General features: G+C 49.7%; 1 pseudogene; it reads left to right on the top strand.

The window, feature by feature from the left end:
- LOC140392710 (uncharacterized) overlaps window positions 1-24,440 on the top strand; it is an 80,931-nt pseudogene that overhangs the window by 23,729 nt on the left and 32,762 nt on the right.

The following is a 24,440-nucleotide window of genomic DNA, read 5'->3' as shown; positions in this document are numbered from 1 at the left end:
AAGAAAATGGAGCATTTTGTGGAATGATCTAAAACATCTGTTCTTTTTCCAGTGGTGTATGAGCATCGATCCAGGCTGGAGCGCTCCTTACAGAAGGAACGAGGGGAGCACAAAAAGACGAAAGAAGGTTAGACTGTCCGTCAGGTTTATGTTTGTTTCTACCAAGACAGTGACACTTCCCCAGGGGCATCTTTCTCACCTGGTGACAACCCCTGTGCATTTCAATCAGGTTAGCTGTTCATTCTGCAGCAAGTGCATATTTAACATGCACCCTGCTTATCATTGCAAACTCCAGGCCTCATTTGAGAAAAGTATTGGCGGTTTGAACACATGGGGGTTAGTCCTCTTCCCCCTCGCGATACCGAGTCATAGAGAAGGTGTCGGCTCCACTTCTAGTCCTTACTCACTTCACTCCTGCTGCACCTGCTTGGTGTCAAAGACAAAGTTGGGTTCTGTCTTCTTCAGGCCTTCGTTCCCGCTCCTGATTATTATCCTGTGATTCCTGCTGGGAATTCTTGAGGCATGGGCTGGAGCTGCCACACATGGTGGGATGTCTCGCTGACACTCCCGATGTGAGTTGCACATGAGTTATAGCCACTTAGGAGTCAGTGAGGAAACAGACCCACACCCAGTGTGAACCAATACCTGGGGGGAAATAGCCCAGGACAAAGCAACACCTCTTGCATTGCCCCATGGTGAGGTAGAGTCCGGGGAGTTGGTTTAGCTCAGTTGGCTGGACAGCTGGTTTGCGATGCAGAGCAAGGCCAGCAGCACAGGTTCAATTCCCGTACCAGCTGAGGTTATTCATGAAGGCCCCTCCTTCTCAACCTTGCCCCTCGCCTGAGGTGTGGTGATCCTCAGTTTAAATCACCACCAGTCAGCTCTTCCCCTCAAAGGGGAAAGCAGCCAATGGTCACCCGGGACTGTGGCAACTTTGCCTCCCCGCCCAGGGGCAGAGTCTGGGCACTCAGACCCCCAACCCTGAGGCAGGGCCCGGGGACCTGTACCCCGCCCCTGCCTGGAAGCAGGGCTGAAGGACCTGTATCCCCCCCCTTCAGGGCCTGAGGACTCATACCCATGGCGAGACGTGCCGCAGGGATCCGTACCCCCCATCCAGGGGAAGGACCTGGGAACCAGGTCCCCATGGTGATTCACAAGACTATAAGATATAGGAGCAGTATTAGGCCATTCGGCCCATCGAGTCTGCTCCGCCATTCAATTATGGCTGATATGTTTCTCACCCCCCATTCACCTGCCTTCTCCCCATAACCTCTGATCCCCTTATTAATCAAGAACCTATCTGTCTCTGTCTTAAAGACACTCAGTAACTTGGCCTCCACAGCCTTCTGCAGCAATGAGTTCCACAGATTCACCACCCTCTGGCTGAAGAAATTCCTCCTCATCTCGGTTTTAAAGGACCGTCCCTACAGTCTGAGGCAGTGCCCTTGGGTTCTATTCTCCTACAGGTGAAAAAATCTTCTACACGTTCACTCTATCCAGGCCTCCCCGTATTCTGTAAGTTTCAATGAGATCCCTCCTCATCCTTCTAAACTCCATCGAGTACAGACCCAGAGTCCTCAACCGCTCCTCATATGACAAGTCCTTCTTTCCGGGGATCATTCTTGCGAACCTCCTCTGAAACCTGTCCCAGGCCAGCTCATCCTTCCTTAGAGACGGGGCCCAAAACCATTCACAATTCTCCAAATGGTGGCCTTATAGAGCCTCAGCAGTACATCCCTGCTCTAGGATTCTAGCCATCGTGACATGAATGCTAACTTTGCATTTGATGTGGAGATGCCGGCGTTGGACTGGGGTGGGCACAGTACGAAGTCTTACAACACCAGGTTAAAGTCCAGCAGGTTTGTTTCGAATCACTAGCTTTCGGAGGGCAGCTCCTTTGCCTGAGGAAGGAGCTGCGCTCCGAAAGCTAGCGATTCGAACAAACCTGTTGGCCTTTAACCTGGTGTTGTAAGACTTCTAACATTACATTTGCCTTCCTAACTGCTCCCTTTGAGCTTCTGATTTCTGAAGCTTTTACCCATTTAGAAAATAGTCTATGTCCCTATTCTTCCTAGAGGTGGGAGATGGGACCCCGGGGGCCTATTCCTCTGTTTTATATTGTGCCAAGTAAACTGTCCCATTGAGAATAAGTTCCTTCACTGCTGTGGGTGGGACGAGCAAAAACGCTAGTGAAAAAGTCAGGCTGCCATTGCCTCTGTGAAGTGGTATTGGGAAGAAGCGTTGTTGGAATTTTTTCAGTGCAGACAGACTGTGCTATATTTTTGTAGATGTTAAGAATAGCTGTCAAATTATAGGATTGTAATGTGGAACCGGAGATATTTGTTATGTCTGATTTTGGGTGGAGTGGATTTGGGTGTGGGGAGCAAAGGCAAGCCTGTTCTTGTGTTGTCAGAAACATTGAGCATTTTTTGTGGGTTAAGTCGGAGGTCCTGGAGGTGACTGCTATTGAATATGTGACACTGCTGTGTGGCGCCACCCAGTGGGTACGTAAATTAGCACAGCGAGGTTGTGTGGATTTTAAATATTTTTAAAACCTTTATTGTCACAAGTAGGCTTACATTAACACTGCCATGAAGTTACCGTGAAAGGCCTCTAGTTGCCACATTCCGGTGCCTTTTCGGGCACACAGAGGGAGAATTCAGAATGTTCAATTCACCTAACAAGCACGTCTTGTGGGAGGAAACCGGAGCACCCGGAGGAAACCCACGCAGACACAGGGAGAACGTGCAGACTCCACACAGGTAGTGACCCAAGCCGGGAATCGAACCTGGGACCCTGGCGCTGTGAAGCAACAGGGCTACACACTGTGCTACCGTGCATTATAGTTTATTTAAACCATGTTCTTCAGACAAATAAATGTGATCATATTTCATCTTATGTGAGAGTCGAAAAGGTTTGAAGGTTAAAAAAAGGCTTTGGTTTTGAGGTATTTTGAATTTAGTTCTACAAATGTACAGCATGTGAAGAGTTAATGTTATGTTAAATCTAGCCACTAGAGGGAGATCAGGGACAGTACTAGAAATTCACTGGCTCTTAAGCTAAGGGGAGGAAATTAGACTGGAGCTGACAAAGATAAGATTCATAGTGTATTGCAGAGTTAGTTGAGATATAATAGTTATAATTAGAAGATAGAGATAGTGTTAGTGAACGTAGTTTAATTCTTACATGCATGTTTGCTATTCAGAATAAAAGTTGAATGGGCAGCACGGTGGCGCAGTGGTTAGCAGTGCTGCTTCACTAAGACGACACTAAGATAAGTGGTAAAGCAAAAAGTGCAGAGGATACTGGAAGTCTGCAGAGGGATTTGGACAGGCTAACTGAATGGGCTAGGGTCTGGCAGATGGAATACAATGTTGACAAATGTGAGGTTATCCATTTTGGTAAGAATAACGGCAAAAGGGATTATTATTTAAATGATAAAAAATTAAAACATGCTGCTGTGCAGAGAGATCTGGGTGTGCTAGTGCATGAGTCGCAGAAAGTTGGTTTTCAGGTGCAACAGGTGATTAAGAAGGCAAATGGAATTTTGTCCTTCATTGCTAGAGGGGTGGAGTTTAAGACTAGGGAGGTTATGCTGCAATTGTATAAGGTGTTAGTGAGGCCACACCTGGAGTATTGTGTTCAGTTTTGGTCTCCTTACTTGAGAAAGGACGTACTGGCACTGGAGGGTGTGCAGAGGAGATTCACTAGGTTAATCCCAGAGCTGAAGGGGTTGGATTACGAGGAGAGGTTGAGTAGACTGGGACTGTACTCGTTGGAATTTAGAAGGATGAGGGGGGATCTTATAGAAACATATAAGATTATGAAGGGAATAGATAGGATAGATGCGGGCAGGTTGTTTCCACTGGCGGGTGAAAGCAGAACTAGGGGGCATAGCCTCAAAATAAGGGGAAGTAGATTTAGGACTGAGTTTAGGAGGAACTTCTTCACCCAAAGGTTTGTGAATCTATGGAATTCCTTGCCCAGTGAAGCAGTAGAGGCTCCTTCATTAAATGTTTTTAAGATAAAGATAGATAGTTTTTTGAAGAATAAAAGGATTAAGGGTTATGGTGTTCGGGCCGGAAAGTGGAGCTGAGTCCACAAAAGATCAGCCATGATCTCATTGAATGGCGGAGCAGGCTCGAGGGGCCAGATGGCCTACTCCTGCTCCTAGTTCTTATGTTCTTATGTTCACGGCGCCGAGGTCCCAGGTTCAATCCCGGCTCTGGGTCACCGTCCGTGTGGAGTTTGCACATTCTCCCCGTGTTTGCGTGGGTTTCACCCCCACAACCCAAAGACGTGCAGGGTAGGTGGATTGGCCACGCTAAATTGCCCCTTAATTGGAAAAAATGAATTGGGCACTCTGAATTTATAAAAAAAAGAAGAAGTGTCGAACTCAAATTTAGTAATGTTAATAAAATTTAGTTTAGTTCTTCAAAAGAGCTTTGTGTATCTTTGTGATCACTCTGCCTTCCATCCTGGAACCCCCTCTCAAAGATCACCACACCGTCCTGTGAGTGATACTTCAAACCGAGGCTCCGACCGCCCTCTCAGGTGCACATGAGAGATTCCGTGGCCGTATTTGAAGAAGAGTTCCCGCGATGTTCTGACCAATATCTATCCTTAGATCAACATCACTGAAAAACAAGCTGCCTTATAATTGATCTCTTTGCGGGACTCCTCTATGCTTAAATTGACTGCAGCATTTCCTGGCAGTGACCGTAATTCAAAAGTGTTTCATTGGCTGTCAAACGCCTTTCGATGCCCAGAGATTGTGAACGGTGCTATTTAACTACAAGCCAATAACTTCCAATGCCAGCAGCCTCTGGGCTGTGTCAGTATTTGAAAGGGAAATTCAGCAAACTCCTAAGTTTAAAATCCACTGTGGTGGGTGCGCACGGGTGGGTAGGAACTTCTTGCATTTCCTCCTGGTTGGTTTCTGCGTCTCAGTTTGTGTGCTAAATAATCGTCCATCCTTCCTGGTCGTCCCGTTTGGCCGACAGCACGAGTCTGCAGTAATGAAGCAGATACTTTCTTAGTTATTTAAGGAGGAAATCCTGTAAATACTGCTGAGCACAGTTTGAAGGACACTTTGTATTTCTTGCTGCAGATCTGTTGGTTTCCTGTTTTGTAACAGGAAGTCCTGGGAATACACAGTGCGCCTACCAGCCCCTGGAAGTCAATTACGAAACGCTGCTTGTGGCACCCCTCAGACACACTGTGCAGTTAAAGCTTCTCCTTTCATTTAAGAACTGTTTAACTAATGATTGCTATTCCTTTGATGTGAATGTGGTTAATTTTGTATTTAAATTAAAGTTTGCTTTAACATCAAAGATGCCTATTGGTCAGAGTCATAATAATAATAATCGCTTATTGTCACAAGTAGGCTTCAAATGAAGTTACTGTGAAAAGCCCCTAGTCGCCACATTCCGGCGCCTGTTCGGGAAGGCTGGTACGGGAATTGAACCCGCGCTGCTGGCATTGTTCGGCATTACAAGCCAGCTATTTAGCCCACTGTGCTACACCAGCCCCTATCACTCCTCGGGTGAAGTATCCTTTCCTCACAGTTTTACGAATTGAAAATTGTTTGGGGTTTCTCGTCCGGTATCCTAACAAAGGTTGGGGGTCTGGTCCGGTATCCTAACTATGGGAGTTTCGGGATTTCAGGGCGGCACAGTGGTTAGCACTGCTGCCTCACCGTGCCAGAGAACCGGGTTCAATTCCAGCCTCAGGTGACTGGGTGGAGTTTGCACTTTCTCCCCGTGTCTGCATGGGTTTCCTCCCACAGTCCAAAGATGTGCAGGTTAGGTGTTTGGTCACTTTTGCCCCTTAGTGTCAAAAAGTTTAGGTGGGGTTATGGGGATGGGGCAGGGGATTGGGCCTAGGTAGGGAGTTCTTTTGGATTGTCGGTGCAGACTCGATGGGCCGAATGGCCTCCCCTGTACTGTCGGCATTCTATGAATTTGACCCAGCGACAGTGAAGAAACGGCGATATATATCTTATACTTTACTATGTTAAAGGTGCCATATAAATGCAATGGGATTGAGGTGAAGGTGGCGGGAGATGCAGTCTCGGGGTTTAGCAGGTTGGTGTCGAGCAACAGCTTCCTGTGAGTTCACCCTTCGATATTTCATCTCAAACCCCCTTCGTCAGTTCTGTTGGCTAGTGACTCAGTGGTGGTTGTCAGAACATTGATGACTGTTTGCATAATATTCGGGACAATAACGTGATCCTCCTGTAACAGGCTGAAGGTGAATTCTTTCTCATTTTCTCTTCCCCCTCTGCAGATTTTCTAGTCTATAAATTGGAAGCTCAGGAGTCATTGAACAAAGAGAAGGTCAGTGGTGAATCTAGTCTAAAATTCTTCAACAGTGGAGCTCCTCATCTCAAAACTGCAGGTCTTCAGTGCCCTCAGTCTCCTGTAATTTAAAGGCTTTTAAAATGCAATCCATGTCCTGCTTGACCTCATCTTCTCTCTCTTAGCCTATCTCTGATTAAAAGGGCCGTAAGATGTAGAAGTAGGCCATTCGGCCCATCGAGGTCTGCTCCGCCATTCATTTAGATCATGGCTGATCTAATGTGATAATTCTCATCTTCACTTTCCCATCTTATCCCCATAACCCTTGATTTCCCTACTGATTAAAAATCTGTCTCTCTCAGCCTTGAACATCCTTCATGACCCAACCTCTACAGCACTCCTACGGTAAAGAATCCCACAGATTCACTACCCTCTGATTGAAGAAATTCCTCCTCATCTCTGTTTTAAATGGGTGACCCTTTACTCTGAGATTATGCCCTCTGGTCCTCGGCTCTCCCACAAGAGGAAACATCCTCTCCGCATCTACCCTGTCAAGTCCCCTGAGAATCCTACATGTCTCAATAAGGTCACCTCTCATTTTTCTAAACTCCAATGAGTACAGGCCCAACCTCCTCAACTTCTCATTCGAAAATCCCTCCATACACAAGATCAACCGAGTGAACTTTCTCTGGACTGCCTCCAATGCCAGTACATGTTTCCTTAGATAAGGAGACCGAAATTGTTCATAGCTGTGACGTCCTACATTGTGCCCTTACTGGATACCTGACACTGAAGGGACATTGATGCATTGTGACATCAGACTCACAGTAAAAAGCCCACTGGGAGATTTAGTGAGTTCTGTTTATAAAATAGAAGTTTAATGGACAGTGCTCCTGTACTGTCCTGACATTCAGACAGTGAGAATGCTGATTTCTTTTAAAGCTAGCGTGTGGGTCTGGTGCATGCTGCCATTTACACTTTGAGTTTACATTCTTGTGCATCGAACATTTGGTTGAAACAGCATTTTGCCCCTGCCAAATGTTTGTTTGACTTGCTCGGTTTATGCAGCACTTTGCTCCCTGCCAGATATTTACTGTTTTCGGTATATGCAGCATTTTGTCCTCTGCCAGATGTTTGTGTTCGGTTTATGCAGCATTTTATCCACTGCCAGATGTTTGTTGTTTGGTTTATGCAGCATTTTGCCATCTGCCAGATGTTTGTTGTTTGGTTTATGCGGTATTTTACCCCCTGACAGATGTTTGTTTTTCGGTTTATGCGGCATTTTGCCCTCTGCCAGATGTTTATTTTTCGGTTTATGCAGTATTTTACCCCCTGACAGATGTTTATTTTTCGGTTTATGCGGTATTTTGCCCTCTGCCAGGTGTTTGTTTTTCGGTTTATGCGGCATTTTGCCCTCTGCCAGATGTTTATTTTTCGGTTTATGCAGTATTTTACCCCCTGCCAGATGTTTGTTTTTCGGTTTATGCGGTATTTTGCCTTCTGTCAGATGTTTGCTGTTTGGTTTATGGAGCATTTTGCCTTCTGCCAGATGTTTGGTTTATGTTGCATTTTGCCCATTGCAAGATGTATGTTGTTCATTCCCAAGTCCCTCCTCAATGATTCAGTATAAAACAGCAGGAGGTTGAAAAGGGTAAGGACAAAGAGGTGCCTGTGCGTGTATTTAATCCAGCCAAACTGGAGTAAGAACCTGTGGCATCGCTGTGACTCTTTGAGCTTCTCCCGGTTTAACCTTGTTGATTTTATCAGTGTTTCTCATTGATTGGATGCCGGTCCTCTTGGATTGTGGATGGATGTTGAGTGATGGTTGGGGGCCGTGAGCACATTTTGCGAGATTGGAGCTCTGCACAGTGGTGCAAGAAACAGATGCTTCCCCTTGACTCTTCAACCAGTCCTGAACTTTTCAACCTCTCTGTTTTGGCCAAGAGTTTGTTGACTGGATCTTTGTCTCTTGCTGAAGTAGATTCCATATTTTGGGAAGCGTCACACAGTGTCTGAGCTGTTAGTTCCGAGCAATAAAAAAACAATGTGCACTTGGCCACTGTTCAATAGAGGTCCCCACAGCAGAAATAAATTCTGGTCTTTGGAGGGAATTTCCTGGGGTTTCTAACGGATGATCTTGTGGTTGATTGAAAGGTTAACCACAAACCAATTCCGTAAGGAATTGATGCTGAGCTCACTGACTGCCTGTCCGAGAGTCAAGATCATTGATCCTGGAACACAGCAACGGCCTCTTATGCGGTGAAGATTCTAATTCTGCATGATTTTCCTGAGCTGGGCCAAATTGTCTTAATTGCTCCTGTTTTATTCCGGCACAGATAAAGCACAACATAAAATATTGAACCAACAGCCGGTACCCTGAAACCACTCTAATCTGAGTAGTTAGGGTTAGGCTTTTTTTCTCTCTCTCTTCACGCCTTGTACGAGTCCTGACGTCACAGGGCTTCACCCCATGTGCTGCGCCTTTGGCGCTTTGCGATTGGCTCTTGAGGTATTTTTAGCCAAACATGATTGGGAAGACTGGAGTCTGGGCTTTGGTTTGGAGATGGGATTTGACTCTAGGAGTGGACTGTGGTGGGGTTGGCTCCAGAGTTGCAGTTAAGATGAAGTTGGAATTGAGCGGCACAGTGGCTCAGTGCTTAGCACTGCTGCTTCACGGTGCTGAGGTCCCAGGTTCGATCCCAGCCCCGGGTCAATGTGGAGTTTGCACATTCTCCCGTGTTTGCATGGGGCTCACCCCCACAACCCAAAGATGTGCGGGGTAGGTGGATTGGCCCCTTAATTGAAAAAAAATAATTGGGAACTCTAAAATAAAAAATAAAAAGATGGGGTTGGAATAGGGGAGGGGAACTGCTGTTTTAGGATTCCAAGTGGGACAAGGGCTTCAACGATAAGGGTCGACCTCGACATCTGCTCGGTGTGTTTTGAGCGAGGGATATCTGACCACGGTGTGGAGTGGGGATTCTTTTAATATATTCACTTAATGTTGAGACATTAAGAAGTGTCTATTTTGACCAGTGGAGTAAATAAGTATTCAGGCCTGAGTGTTACAGGCCTGAGTGTTTACAAGTGTTCTGATTGTGTGTCAAGAGTGACACAGACTGTACTATAATCTGTCTGTGTAGTGCGCAGAGTGAGGCAGTATTGGAAGTTCAGATAAATTTACTCAGTGTTTCATGCATCTCAGGAAAACATCCCAATGACTGCATAGTTCTGGTCTCTTTATCTGAGGAAGGATATCATTACCATAGAGGGAGTGCAACAAAGTCTCACCAGACTCGTTTACGGTGTGGCGGGACTGTCCTCTGAAGAGAGATGGGGATAACTGGGCCTGTATTTTCTAGAGTTTCAAAAATTGAGACGTGGGCAGGATTCCCCGTTCGCCGACGCCGAAATCGCGTTCGGCAATTGGCAGCGGCACGTTTCCGCTGAAATCGGGGGCGGCACCATTTTCGCGATGCTTCGCCCCCTCCAAAGCCGCCCGGGACCCAACCCCCAATGCTCCTCCCTTGACCGGCAGAGTTCCTGACGGCGTGTATCTCTTATGGTATTACCTGTCAGGAACTCGGCGTGGCGACTGCGGACTCAGGGGGGAGGGCCGAACCGCGGGCAGCGGGGACTTTGGCAGGGGCTGGGGTCACTGTTGGGGGGTGGTCCGGGGATTCACGAGCCGGCCAAAGGGGAGGCACTATTTTGCAGGCCGGGTCCGTGCGCGGCGGCGCCATGTTGCACGGCACGGGCCGCTGCAGGCTGCCGGCGTGTGCATGCGCGTGTGCATGGACACGGCAGTTCCCTGGGCTGTATCGGCAGCTAGAGCCTGGTGCTCTACGCTGCCTTTCTGCTAGCCCCCAGCCAAACGGAGGATCGGTGGCGGTTTTGCACCACATTTTCGGTCGTAAATGTTCACCATTCCCACGCTGGCGTCAGGACACAGCCTGAGAATCGGAGAATCCAGCCGGTGATCTAATTGAAACCTACAAAATACTCAAAGGGTTAGACAGCGTAGATGAACGTAAGAGTCTATACCAGGGAACACAGTTGCATAATAAGGAGGAAGCCACACGGGACCGAGATGAGGCGAATGTTTTCTTTACTCTGTTGTGAATCTTTGAAATTCTGAGGGCTGTGGAACCTCAGTGATTGAGTATGTTTAAAGTAGAGATCAACCGATTTCTAAATACCAATGATACAAAGGGATATGGGGATATTGTGGGAGAAAAACGACATTGAAGTGGATGAGCAGCCATGATCATATTGAATTGAGGGAGCAGGTGCAATGGGCAAACTCCTGCTCCTATATTCCCATGTATCTATATGCACGGAGGGATGGAGAAATACAACAATCATAGCTGTGTGGTGAATATTTTGCACATAGCAAGATCCTATCAATAGCAATGAAATGTAGCGAGTTTATCTGTGTTGATTGATGGATGAATGTTGGCCAGGACACCAGCAGAACCTCTGAGTGCTATACCAGATGGACGGAGCTACTTCAACATCTTACCTTCTGTAGACTAAGAAGATTACTTCATGAGGGCAGTTGCATGGACTTAGACTTGTACTCACTTGAGGATAGAAGATTGATCTAATTCATTGTTTTTCAAACTTCTGTCCTAGGGCCACTTCCAGCCTCAGACCACATGAAATGAAATGAAAATCACTTGTTGTCACAAGTAGGCTTCAAATGAAGTTACTGTGAAAAGCCCCTAGTCGCCACATTCCGGCGCCTGTTCGGGGAGGCTGGTACGGGAATTGAACCCCCGCGCTGCTGGCATTGTTCTGCATTACAAGCCAGCTATTTAGCCCACTGTGCTACACCAGCCTGTTCGGGGAGGCTGGTACGGGAATTGAACCGTGCTGCTGGCCTGCCTTGGTCTGCTTTCAAAGCTAGCGATTTAGCCCTGCACTAAACCAGCCCCTTAAACATGCCACATGTATGAGCTACAATGCAGGGTGGAGTTACACGCCAGGAGTTACATGTGACATTTGATTCTAAGTGAGGTGCATTGTGTGGTGTGCGGTGCAGATCTGTATAATACATCGGCAGCATATGGCTAAACTCTTGTTCAATTCCCTTGCAGCAAGATGCCATGAACCGATACGGTGCCCTAAGTTCCCAGCATAAGATACTGAAGGTGAGTGGTACCTCAGTCACTGAAACATCAACAAACCTGCATCGCCTGAGGGACAAACTCTGTTGGACTATTTGTGTAATATCCTGCACGGGGCCTACAGGCGGGATTGCTTGTCTTCCCGTGCTCCTTGCGGAGAACAAGCTCCCGGCCCGATAGGGGCGAGATATCCCAACTACCTAGGTATATGAGGTTGGCCAATAAGGCATCCACCAGTCAAGTACCAAATCGGGTATACTGGGGGGTGTAAACACACTGTTTCTAAATAAAACTTTGTTCTTACTTTACTCAGTTTGGATCCCCACCTCCTTATTAACATTCCATCGAGTCAATAAGACCCGAGTCTTCTCATTGGGGTGGGACAGTGCAGTGCTTCTTGGATAGTTTATTAAAGGAAATTGGGATGGGTTTTGCCACAGCTAATTGCCAGCGCGTGGTGTGGTGTTGAGGGAGAGGGTCTCTTGTGGTGTACAGGCGATCATGCCTGGGGCCTGATTCTTCACAAAGTATTTGCCATTTTACGATTCAGACTGCTGTAGTTAGCACTGTTGCTTCACAGCGCCAGGGTCCCAGGTTCGATTCCCGGCTTGGGTCACTGTCCGTGCGGTGTCTGCACGTTCTCCCCGTGTCTGCGTGGGTTTCCTCCGGGTGCTCTGGCTTTCTCCTACAAGTCCTGAAAGACGTGCTGTTAGGTAATTTGGACATTCTCCCTCTGTGTACCCGAACAGACGCCGGAATGTGGCGGCTAGGGGCTTTTCACAGTAACTCCAGTGCAGTGTTAATGTAAGCCAACTTGTGACGATAAAGATTATTTTTAAAAATAAGCTTCTTTATTCCACGTTACCTGATTTCAGCATCAGCTGAAGCAGGGATAATTCTGAGGAATAAATCGGTGATAATTTAAGAGTGACAAATCAAAACATATTCCTGCTTTTCTCCACAAAGTCCCTCATTCTCTATTTTCAATGGCGGAATCTTGCTCATCTTGCTCTGGATTTTCCGCTCATCATTTTTCCTGTTGGCTTTCTGCTCTCCTTGAGCACACCCTCTCCCACCTCATCACAATCTCATCCCATTTTCTCTTTCCTGTTTGCCCCTCACAACCCCAGAACCCCCCCCCCTCTCTCTCTCTCTCACTCTCTCTTTCTTTCTCACTCTCTCTTTCTCTCTCTCTCTCTCTGTCGCTCTCTCTGTCTCTCACTCTCGCTTTCACTCTCTCTTTCTCTCTCTCTCTCTCTGTCTCTCTCTCTGTCTCTCACTCTCTCTTTCACGCTCTCTTTCGCTCTCTCTCTCTCTCTCTCTCTCCTTACTCACACTCTCCTCAACTTGACAGTGAGTGCTGGGCTGCTCAGGGATCGCAGCCCAACCTGACCCTACTCTCTCAAACCCCCACAAGCACCCAGTGCCCAGCAAGGGTCACCGAGAGATTGCTCAGGATTATTATTCGATTTTTGGGCGGGATTCTCTAATCCCGCGGTAGAGTGTCCATGCAGTCGTAAACGCCGTTGTGTGAACGGTCCGACCCGACGACTAATTCTAGCCCCCTACAGGATGCCAGCACGGCGCTGGAGCGGTTCACGGTGCTCCAGTCGCTGATCCCGGCGCGAACTGTGCGCAGTGGCGCCGTCGGCAACGCGTGCATGCGCAGTGGCTTCCTTCCACGCGCCAGCTCCGACGCAACATGGCGCAGGACTACAGGGGCCGGTGCATAGGAAAGGAGGCCCCCAGCCAGAGAGGCCGGCCTGCCGATCGGTGGGCCCCGATCGCGAGCCAGGCCACACCGGAGCCCCCCCCCCCAGGGTCGGACCCCCCCCCCCCCCCCCCCCCCCCCCGACCCTTCCATGCCGAGTTCCCACCGGCTGAGAGCAGGTGTGAATGGTGCCGGCGGGAATCAGCTGGCGCCCGGGGCCGAGAATCAGCGCGCCGGCCGAGTAGAGCGGCCCCCAACCGGCGCCGTGCCAACCACGCCAGCGCCAATGGTGCCGATTCTCCGCAGAGTGGAGAATCGCGTGCCAGCATCGGGGCGCCATGGCGTGATTCGCGCCGGTCGCGGGGATTCTCCGGCCTGGGTCCCTGGCTGAGAGAATTCCCTCCCCTCCCTAACTGAGGCCAGCCTTGACCGAGGAGATCGGCTCCATTCGCTTCTGTGACTGCCTTTTCTGCTCCCTGGGCTATGGGTGGTTAACATTGCTGCCCTCACAGCGCCAGGGACCCGGGTTTATTTCCAGCCTTGGGTGACTGCGTGGAATTTGCACGTTCTCCCCGTATCTGCGTGGGTTTCCTCCGGGTGCTCCGGTTCCCTCCCACAGTCCAAAGATGGACAGGTTAGGCGGATTGGCCGCGCTAAAATTGCCCCTTTGAGTCCAAAGATGTGCAGGCTAGGCGGGGGAGTGGACCGAGATAGGGCGCTCTTTCAGAGGGTCGATGCCGACTCGATGGGCTGAATGGCCTCCTCCTGCACTGTTGGCGTTCTACGCTGTGGTAAAGTTACTGGTGGGGGTGGGGGAGGTGGTGGTGGTTACTGGGGGAGATGCTGATTGCTCTGGCTGTTAAGAGGGAAATGTTTGTCCTGGCCCTGACTGTTGCTTTTACAGAATCAACATGATGAAATAAAGAAACAGCTATTGGACCTGCAGTTTCAGCATAACAACCTGCGCTTGGAGAACAGGAAAGCATCAGAGACCCACAATCTGCACTTCCTGCAACTTCATCAGCAAAAAGGACCTGGAATTAGGCACCCTGCAAGGCATGTGGAAAGCATCTGAGCCCTCACCATTTTCCTTAGTCGCAGGGCTGGGCACTCAATCTCTCACTCTCTCTTTCTCTCTCTCAGAAATTCCGAAACGCAGCCTCCGTTAGAAGACTTTAATCAGCCTGTGGCCATTTCCTGCTTAGCACGCTTGTGCGGGCTATTGGAAATTGTGGGGACTGACCACGACCCCTCCATGATACTTGGCACGACATGTAGACAATGTTACTGCAATGTCTGGTAGAGTCATGGAAAGAATCTACTGTGGAGTAGTTAGGAGGCAGAGAAAAGCTCCGACAGGTGGATACATTATCCATGAAGGCTCTGTGTGGGTTTTTAATTTTGATTTTGGAAAAGGTTAAGAAGGCACCCCGTAGCACTGAGGAATGGCCCTGCTGTATGGGACTTGATGGAGATGGCTTGCTTCCTGTGCACAAACTGAACGATTTGCACAAAGACCAGTGCAAGAAGGAGCGATTCTATCCAGTCAGGAGTCCTTTTGTCAGCTGCCTGATTTTTGTTGAGCTTGTGTGTGAAGGGGGGGTAAAATATAATTTGTTCTCGCCTTCTCTCTTGCTTTTGCTCTTTTTCTTTCCCTCTATCTCCCTCTTTTCTCACTCTTTCCCTCTTCCGCTCTCTTTCTGTCTTATTTCTTATTGCCCTTTCTCCCTCTTTTACTCTTTCTCTCTCTCTTTATCTCTTTCTCTTTCTTTTTCTCTCCCTTTCCCTTCTCCAGCACATTCTCTGTCTCTTCGTCTCCTTTCTTTTCCTTCTCTTTCTCTCCCTTTCTCTTTCTCTTTTTGTTTCTCTTTTTCTCTCTCTCTTTCTTTCTGTGTCTCACTCTTTTGCGCCCTCTCTCTCTCTCACCGTCTCTCTCTCTCTCTTTGCTTTCTTGCACATTTTCTCTTCATTTATTTTCTCCTACTCTTTCTCTCTCGCTCCATCGCGCTCTCTCATTCTTTCTCTCTGCTTTCTTGGCCTTTTTCCCTTCTTTTATTTACACCTACTCTCTTTTTTTTCTTTTTACTCTTTTAAAAAATAAATTTAGAGTACCCAATTATTTTTTTTCCCAATTAAGGGACAACTTAGCGTGGCCAATCCACCTAACCTGCACCTCTTTGGGTGTGGGGGCGAAACCCACGCAGACACGGGGAGAATGTGCAAACTCCACACGGACAGTGACCCGGGGCTGGGATCGAACCCATGTCCTCAGTGCCGGAGGGAGCAGTGCTAACCACTGTGCCGCCCTTTACTCTCTCCCTCTCAAACACATTCCATCACCCCACCCCTTGTAATTTCTGTCAACGGGCGCTCAGGCCAATCTCTCTCCCCTTGATTGTGTTTAGTTTCTTGCTGTTGCTAGTTAAATTGACAATATTTGGATTTCCTCTCCTTCCAGACAGCATCAATAAGCTGAAACATGAGAGCAAGCAACTGCGGAGGGCTCATCAGGACATGCATCAACAGCTCACTGAGGCACAGGTAACGGGGGCCATGAATCGCGTGGCGTTGGTTCCTCCTGTAGAAGCCACCTTTCCCCAACTCTGAGGTGCCCCTTTTGATGAGCTTGTTTTCAAGATCCATTTGCGCAATCGCACAGCTTTGTGCCATTGCTGTTGGGGTAGGAGTCACGGTGGGGCAGCCCAGAATACTTGTGCCGTCTTTTCACTTTTTCACTGTACTCCTGCTCCTGGGTGCTTCCTATCGGACCTTGCGGCCTGGGAAGATCCTCGGATTTGCAGGCCCCGCTCCGACATTGATTCACCAGAAATCTGGCAAAAGCAGGAGTAGATGTGGAAAATTTCCCGGCCACCCTGTCAGACACTTTGGAATTCTCTTCCTCCAAGGCGGTTGATTCAGTCTTTGAATATCTTTTACGGCGGGGGTATATAAGACTCTTGATAGATCAAAGGGGGTGGCGGGGGGGGGGGGGGGGGGGGGGGGCACGGATGAAAGGTTATCAAGGGGGTGAGGCATGAATATGAAGTTCAGATTGAAATCAAATCAGCCATGATCCTATTGAACGGCAGGTCTGGCTCGAGGGGCCGAGTGGCCTGCTCCTGCCCCTAATTTTTATGCAGGTTCAATGCATCCAGCGTCGCCGACCCTATCTGGAAAAGCTCTTGCTGTATGAACCCCTGCCCAATTGATAAAAATTACTAATCTTGTGCAAACGTTTGTCTCCTTTAATGTCCTCATTGGAATTGTTTGTGAGGATGAAGATCAGTCGCAGTCTCATCATTGAGCCGTGTGAAGCTCCCAGTAATGCAGAGTAATATTAGCCCCATAGTCAGATCCCACATCTTGTGGGGTTGCGGTTATGGTGCGAGGTTGCAATGTGGGGTTGCGGTTATGGTGTGAGGTTGCGATGTGGGGTTGCGGTTATGGTGCGAGGTTGCAATGCGGGGTTGCGGTTATGGTGTGAGGTTGCGATGTGGGGTTGCGGTTATGGTGTGAGGTTGCGATGTGGGGTTGCGGTTATGGTGCGACGGTTGCAATGCGGGGTTGCGGTTATGGTGTGAGGTTGCGATGCGGGGTTGTGGTTATGGTGTGAGGTTGCGATGTGGGGTTGCGGTTGTGATGCGAGGTTGCAATGCGGGGGTTGCAGTTATGGTGCGAAGTTGCGATGTGAGGTTGCGTTATGGTGTGAGGTTGCGATGTGGAGTTGCGGTTATGGTGTGAGGTTGCGATGCAGGGTTGCGGTTATGGTGTGAGGTTGCAATGTGGGGTTGCGGTTATGGTGTGAGGTTGCGATGTGGGGTTGCGGTTATGGTGTGAGGTTGCAATGTGGAGTTGCGGTTATGGTGTGAGGTTGCGATGCAGGGTTGCGGTTATGGTGTGAGGTTGCAATGTGGGGTTGCGGTTATGGTGTGAGATTGCGATGTGGGGTTGCGGTTATGGTGCAAGATTGCAATGCGGGGTTGCAGTTATGGTGTGAGGTTGCGGTTATGGTGTGAGGTTGCAATGTGGGGTTGCGGTTATGGTGTGCGATTGCGATGTGGGGTTGCGGTTATGGTGCAAGATTGCAATGCGGGGTTGCAGTTATGGTGTGAGATTGCGATGTGGGGTTGCGGTTATGGTGCAAGATTGCAATGTGGGGTTGCGGTTATGGTGCAAGATTGCAATGCGGGGTTGCAGTTATGGTGTGAGGTTTGCGATGTGAGGTTGCGGTTATGGTGTGAGGTTGCAATGTGGGGTTGCGGGTTATGGTGTGAGGTTGCAATGTGGGGTTGCGGTTATGGTGTGAGGTTGCAATGCAGGGTTGCGGTTATGGTGCGAGGTTACGTTGTGGGGTTGCGATTATGGTAGTGTTACGGTGTAGGTCTGAGGTTGTGATGCAGGGTTGCGGTTATGGTGCAAGGTTGCGATGTAGGGTTGTGATTACGGTAGTGTTGTGGTGTAGGTCTGAGGTTGCAATGCAGGGTTGCAGTCATTGTGCAGCACAGGGTTACAGTACCCTACCATTTTGTGGATATGAAAACATTGCCAGTGCCCCTTTGTGTTGCTAGTTTTGTTTGGGCTGTACTGACCAGGTCATCTGGACTAGATTGAGGGATAGGATGGATAACCTATTCACTCAGCATATTTCCATATTGTGATCTTTATTTAATCTAATAGTGAAGACTGGTCTTGACCTTGCTTTGTGCCTTCATGAGAATAATCCCTTGTTGCACAATCCTCGTCAGATACCGGCTGTTCTGTGTTTATTTGTGACTCTTTCGACAGGCCCAGGTGGAAGAGTTCAGGCAGCTGAAGGAAGCTCTTCGTGCGATGCCAAGTTTCAAACACTCTGGACTAAATCCGGCCGTCCTGCAGGAACAGAATCAGGCACGGCAGGAGCCACCCCTGGGGTCCTGACAACAACCGGTCACAAGTCACGCAACAGAAGGTACAGCTAATTTAAGACAAACTTCTCCTAATATTTCACTTCAGATTTGCTGATTTGTTGCTGAGTGGCATAAATATTAAATCGAGTTTGAAGTTATGAGGGGCCCTGTTATTGTCAACCTGGAGATCCCATTTCAAATCCTCAGCTTAGAAAAATGGGAGTTGCATTGTTCAAAGTATTTTGGGTAATGTCAGGAAAGTTGTTAACGGGAGCAATTTGAGGAATTGCCGTTTTGTTTTGAACTAAATTCCCATTTTCCAGAGGTGTGTCCAGCTCGGTATTTGCTGTAATGAATGTCCTGGCCTGGATTTGCAGTGTCCCGTGGAGAAGTATCTGAGGCAGTGTAAAGCTGAGGGTCCAGTCGGTCACAAGCCTGTGTCCAGCAGTGAAACTGAGGCCAGGTATGTTCCCTCAGCCTACTTCTTTATCCGGCACCAAGAGGATGAGGACATTCTGCAGCAAGCAGCCTTTAGGCAACGGTCAAACACATGATCCTCTGCCCTGGTTGCCTGCTTGAATTCTTTGTCTTTTTGTCCCCTCAAAGTTCTCAAATGTGCTTTCCGGGTGAGAGTTATTGAGTGATACCTCTCCCCGACTCAAACCCACAACCGTCTGATCAGATCCCAAACTGAGGCAAACTGACTCCGAGTCAAACCAAATTGCATGCCCCAACAGAATTTGGAGCTGTGCCTGGCATTCACTTGGATGAAACTCCTTCTCATATGTTCCCACTTTTGCTGCAAAACCGCTTGGATTTCTGCGGAGCTGAGGTTTTGGTGCCTGGAGACCGAGTGCAGTAATGGGCTTCTTTTTCCTTTGAAGGAGCGGCCGCTCCAGGACGAGTTGATGAGCGTGGAAGAGCGAGCTCAGTCTCCTCAGAAAAATGGAGAGGCGGGAGAGAAGGACCAGGCTAGAGAGCCTGTGCAGGGACGTCCCCCGCTCAGGAATGCGCCAGTCTGGATTTGAACAATCCACCACGCCCGCAGGACGAGGGAGCCAACCGCGTGCTGCGATTTACCAGGACGGTGAACAGCTTCCAGCCTGATAGGCAGGTGAGACCTCACGTGGATTTGATGCTGTTCTTTTGGGTCCACCCTTTCGTGACGGAGCTTTGCATAGAGGGATCTCTGGGGTGGGGAACAGCTCTTTTGTAACAACAAATTCTGTGGGGTCATGGTGGGATTGGGGGGTGGCGGGGTCTTTGTGGCAAGGTATCCCCAGGGGTCTGTGTCCCTTTTTATTGAAGGAACAAAATACAATGGATGCCAGAGACAAAAGTGAGATGGGAATGGGACAAGTAATGAAGCAAAGGATGAGTCAGGAGGAAGTGTGAATGACAACAACAGAAGCATGACCTGTACCTGCAACCCAGTAACTGGCTAAAGTTAAACTTAAACTTGTTGAATTTGAGTCCTAGAAGGTTGTGAAGAAGAGGTGCCGTTCCCCAAACTTTAATCAAATTCCGTTGGAGGCTGTGATGACCTCCAATTGGTATTATTGGTTGGCCAATTGGAGTATGAGCTTCCTCAATGATAGCTCATTGAGGGGACCCATATAAGCACCTGTGTAGGCTTTGTGACCAGTCTTAAGTTGACTGGAATGCTAGCAGCACTGTTTGGAGCTGCTCGTGTGTATAAGTTATTGCAAATAAATACTGGTGTAGTGACGGAACCCCTGCCTCCTGTGGATTATTACAGAGGCTGAGGAAAAATTCTTGGCCCACTGCTACTCCGAGCTTTCAGTCCTCGGCCTCTTTACTCGTCCCATTGGCTCAGCCAGCACTAAATCACTCTTTAACGTTCGACTCTTATCTCAGACCTTCCTGTTTGTTCCTCCTCCTCCTCCTCCTCCTCCCCCCCCCCCCGTACATTTGAAAACATCCAAAAGCCAAACTTTTAAAAATAAATTTAGAGTACCCAATTCATTTTTCCAATTAAGGGGCAATTTAGCGTGGCCAATCCACCTACCCTGCACATCTTTCGGTTGTGGGGGCGAAACCCACGCAAACACGGGGAGAATGTGCAAACTCCACACGGACAGTGACCCAGAGCCAGGATCGAACCAGGGACCTCGGCACAGTGAGGCAGCAGGGCTAACCCACTGCGCCACGTGCAGTCATTGTGTTTTTATTTTACCTGCCTTTTTAAAACATTCCTATGTTTCCAAAGATCCGACGTAGGAAGCAGGTGGTGGGAAAACTTTTGTGAGGTCTACCCTTTGAGTGAGGTGCAGTAATCTGGAGCAATGCACTAGGTAGTCATCATTACACCCTGATACTGGGCAGAAAGAGTCCCTTGAGATCTATTCCAAGAGTTCCGTCTTTATTTCTGTTCACACAGGATACGAAGGTGACAGCTGAAGGACTGGATCAAACACACGGTGTCACTGTTGAGCAAGACCACATAATGCTGGAGGGAGAGACACCTGATGGAAAACAAGAGCCTCCTCCAATCAGTGAGCAGAAGTTAGAGAATCATGAAAACAGCCACCAGATGCAGGTGAACAGGTATGTCCACAAGGGACAGAACCGGCCACTCCAGTGAGAATAGGAAATCTTCTGATTGATGGGTCCCGTAGGCTAGGTGAAGAGGCGCTGAACAATTGCCACCTTGTATCCATTTCTGCCACGCTCTTCTGAAGATGCTGACTCCATGATCAGTTCCGTGTTTGACTGGTGATAACCCCCACTGGGTCACAGGTCCCATAGTCAGTGACTCTCACTGCGTCACAGGTCCCAGAGACACTGACTCTCACTGGGTCACAGATCCCATAGACACTGACTCTCACTGGGTCACAGGTCCAATAGACACTGACGATCGCTGGGTCACAGATCCCACAGACACTGACGATCGCTGGGTCACAGGTCCCAGAGACACTGACTCTCACTTGGTCACAGGTCGCATAGACACTGACTCACTGGGTCACAGGTCCAGTGACACTGACTCTCACTGATCACAGGTCCCATAGACACTGTCTCTCACTGGGTCACAGGTCCCACAGACACGGACTCTCACTGGGTCACAGGTTCCAGAGACACTGACTCTCACTTGGTCACAGGTCCCATAGACACTGACTCACTGGGTCACAGGTCCCAGTGACACTGACTCTCACTGGATCACAGGTCCCATAGACACTGACTCTCACTGGGTCACAGGTCCCAGAGACACTGACTCTCACTGGGTCACAGGTCCCATAGACACTGTCTCTCACTGGGTCACAGGTCCCACAGACACGGACTCTCACTGGGTCACAGGTCCCACAGACACGGACTCTCACTGGGTCACAGGTCCCATAGACACTGACTCTCACTGGGTCACAGGTCCAATAGACACTGACGTTCGCTGGGTCACAGATCCCACAGACACTGACGATCGCTGGGTCACAGGTCCCAGAGACACTGACTCTCACTTGGTCACAGGTCGCATAGACACTGACTCACTGGGTCACAGGTCCCAGTGACACTGACTCTCACTGGATCACAGGTCCCATAGACACTGTCTCTCACTGGGTCACAGGTCCCACAGACACAAACTCTCACTGGGGTCACAGGTTCCAGAGACACTGACTCTCACTTGGTCACAGGTCCCATAGACACTGACTCACTGGGTCACAGGTCCCAGTGACACTGACTCTCACTGGATCACAGGTCCCATAGACACTGACTCTCACTGGGTCACAGGTCCCAGAGACACTGACTCTCACTGGGTCACAGGTCCCATAGACACTGTCTCTCACTGGGTCACAGGTCCCACAGACACGGACTCTCACTGGGTCACAGGTCCCACAGACTCTTACTGGATCACAGGTCCCATAGACACTGACTCTCACTGGGTCACAGGTCCCACAGACACGGACTCTCACTGGGTCACAGGTCCCAGAGACACTGACTCTCACTGGGTCACAGGTCCCAGAGACACTGACTCTCACTGGGTCACAGGTCCCATAGACACCGACTCTCACTGGGTCACAGGTCCCAGAGACACTGATTCTCACTGGGTCACAGGTCCCAGAGACACTGACTCTCACTGGGTCACAGGTCCCATAGACACTGTCTCTCACTGGGTCACAGGTCCCATAGACACGGACTCTCACTGGGTCACAGGTCCCACAGACACGGACTCTCACTGGGTCACAGGTCCCAGAGACACTGACTCTCACTGGGTCACATGTCCCAGAGACACTGACTCTCACTGGGTCACAGGTCCCATAGACACTGACTCTCACTGGGTAACAGGTCCAGTGACACTGACTCTCACTGGATCACAGGTCCATAGACACTGACTCTCACTGGGTCACAGGTCCCATAGACACTGACTCTCACTGGGTCACAGGTCCCATAGACAATGACTCTCACTGGGTCACAGCTCCCATAGACACCGACTCTCACTGGGTCACAGGTCCCACAGACACGGACTCTCACTGGGTCACAGGTCCCATAGACACTGACTCTCACTGGGTCACAGGTCCCATCGACACTGACTCTCACTGGGTCACAGATCCCACAGACACGGACTCTCACTGGGTCACAGGTCCCATAGACACTGACTCTCACTGGGTCACGGGTCCATAGACACTGACTCTCCCTGGGTCACAGGTCCCACAGACACTGATTCTCACTGGGTCACAGGTCCCATAGACACTGACTCTCACTGGGTCACAGGTCCCACAGACACTGACTCTCACTGGGGTCACAGGTCCCAGAGACACTGACTCTCACTGGGTCACAGGTCCCAGAGACACTGACTCTCACTGGGTCACAGATCCCACAGACACGGACTCTCACTGGGTCACAGGTCCCACAGACACCGACTCTCACTGGGTCACAGGTCCCGGAGACACGGACTCTCACTGGGTCACAGGTCCCATAGACACCAACTCTCACTGGGTCACAGGGCCCATAGACACGGACTCTCACTGGGTCACAGGTCCCAGTGACACTGACTCTCACTGGGTCACAGGTCCCATAGACACTGACTCTCACTGGGTCACAGGTCCCACTGACACTGACTCTCACTGGGTCACAGGTCCCACAGACACTGACTCTCACTGGGTCACAGGTCCCATAGACACCGACTCTCACTGGGTCACAGGTCCCAGAGACACTGACTCTCACTGGGTCACAGGTCCCCACAGACACGGACTCTCACTGGGTCACAGGTCCCACAGACACTGACTCTCACTGGGTCACAGGTCCCATAGACACTGACTCTCACTTGGTCACAGGTCCCACAGACACCGACTCTCACTGGGTCACAGGTCCCATAGACACTGACTCTCACTGGGTCACAGGTCCCATAGACACTGACTCTCACTGGGTCACAGGTCCCATAGACACTGACTCTCACTGGGTCAGGTCCCACAGACACTGGACTCTCACTGGGTCACAGGTCCCACTGACACTGACTCTCACTGGGTCACAGGTCCCACAGGACACTGACTCTCACTGGGTCACAGGTCCCATAGACACTGACTCTCACTGGGTCACAGGTCCCATAGACACCAACTCTCACTGGGTCACAGGTCCCACAGACACTGACTCTCACTGGGTCACAGGTCCCATAGACACTGACTCTCACTGGGTCACAAGTCTCATAGACACTGACTCTCACTGGGTCACAGGTCCCATAGATACTGACTCTCACTGGGTCACAGATCCCACAGACACTGACTCTCACTGGGTCACAGATCCCACAGACACGGACTCTCACTGGGTCACAGGTCCCATAGACACTGACTCTCACTGGGTCACAGGTCCCATAGACACGGACTCTCACTGGGTCACAGGTCCCATAGACACTGACTCTCACTGGGTCACAGGTCAAACAGACACTGACTCTCACTGGGTCACAGGTCCCAGAGACACTGACTCTCACTGGGTAACAGGTCCCACAGACACCGACTCTCACTGGGTCACAGGTCCCATAGACACTGACTCTCACTGGGTCACAGATCCCATAGACACTGACTCACTGGGTCACAGGTCCCAGAGACACCGACTCTCACTGGGTCACAGGTCCAATAGACACCGACTCTCACTTGGTCACAGGTCCCAGAGACACTGACTCTCACTGGGTAACAGGTCCCACAGACACCGACTCTCACTGGGTCACAGGTCCCACAGACACCGACTCTCAGTGGGTCACAGGTCCCATAGACACTGACTCTCACTGGGTCACAGGTCCCATAGACACCGGACTCTCACTGGGTCACAGATCCCATAGACACTGACTCACTGGGTCACAGGTCCCAGAGACACCGACTCTCACTGGGTCACAGGTCCAATAGACACCGACTCTCACTTGGTCACAGGTCCCAGAGACACTGACTCTCACTGGGTAACAGGTCCACAGACA

Source organism: Scyliorhinus torazame, chromosome 16 (assembly GCF_047496885.1).
Source record: "Scyliorhinus torazame isolate Kashiwa2021f chromosome 16, sScyTor2.1, whole genome shotgun sequence".
Taxonomy (NCBI): Eukaryota; Metazoa; Chordata; class Chondrichthyes; order Carcharhiniformes; family Scyliorhinidae; genus Scyliorhinus; species Scyliorhinus torazame.
Note: the sequence above shows the minus strand (reverse complement) of the source record. Positions and strands in the feature narration are given on the sequence as shown.